The 939-nt window shown below is 53.6% G+C and overlaps 1 non-coding gene across 1 annotated transcript; it reads left to right on the top strand.

Annotated features, from left to right (window-relative positions):
* Positions 1-472: 472 nt before the first annotated feature.
* On the top strand, positions 473-625 carry LOC113217546 (5.8S ribosomal RNA). Its single transcript, XR_003304076.1, has one exon. It is a non-coding gene; the product is annotated as a 5.8S ribosomal RNA (ribosomal RNA).
* The last annotated feature ends 314 nt before the right edge of the window (positions 626-939 follow it).

Here is a 939-nt window from a genome sequence, read left to right on the forward strand (position 1 = left end):
ACCGGGAGATGGCCCAAAACAGGGAGGCCAGATGAAGTGTCGGTATCGGACGCTAAACACCCTACAGAAGTGCGTACGCCTCGCTCGACCAGTGCTTTGATTTCAGAGTGCGGGCGTCGCCTTCTTTGCCGGTGAGCTGATAGTAATGCGGTGGAGCGGCGAGAGCCCCTCCATATCCGCGCCGACGCGACCCGGTGGTCACAACATACCGTCTAACCCATGCCTCCACTCCGGTGGTGTAATAGGCGACTTGATGGTTTGGGAGTTTAAAACTGCGCTAACAGCGTACAGAGAAAGAAAGAAGTCACACAGAGAAAATGAGGCGCGTCGCGTCTCATCGACTTTTTTTTTTTTTTTTCGCTGGTGGACTCCAATTTATTTCGGAAGTATTCCGCTTGACTGCTTGTCGCCGTACACGAGAGCTCGCTCACGCGACGCACTCCGCCGGCTTCAAAATGTTTTAAAAAATACAAACCATTTCAGTGGATCCCTTGGCTCGTGGGTCGATGAAGAACGCAGCTAATTGCGCGTTGCCATGTGAACTGCAGGACACATGAACATCGACAATTCGAACGCACATTGCGGCCCTAGGACTTGTTCCTGGGCCACACCTGACTGAGGGTCGGTTGACCAAACTCAAAGACCAGACTGTTCTGTCGTTTACGACAGAGCGAGATTGGAGTCTCCGCGCGCAAGCGTGGTACTCTTAAAATCCTCAGGGTGGTCGCTTCACCGCTTCCCCCGTAAATAGAAAGCACTCTGCCTAGCGGTACGTCTTATAAAGGATAGCCAGAGAGCGCCTTCGTGCGCTAGACAGCCTCCAGACGTTCTGCCAAAAGCGGCGGGTGTGTGACGTTTCTTGTTCTCGGACTCGACGTCGCGCCGCCCGTCTTGAAGACTTGGAGGTATGCCTTACAAAGAGCAACCGCGCAGTTTGCA

Source organism: Frankliniella occidentalis, unplaced genomic scaffold (genome assembly GCF_000697945.3).
Source record: "Frankliniella occidentalis isolate FOCC.00 unplaced genomic scaffold, Focc_3.1 Scaffold898, whole genome shotgun sequence".
In the NCBI taxonomy this organism is placed as follows: domain Eukaryota; kingdom Metazoa; phylum Arthropoda; class Insecta; order Thysanoptera; family Thripidae; genus Frankliniella; species Frankliniella occidentalis.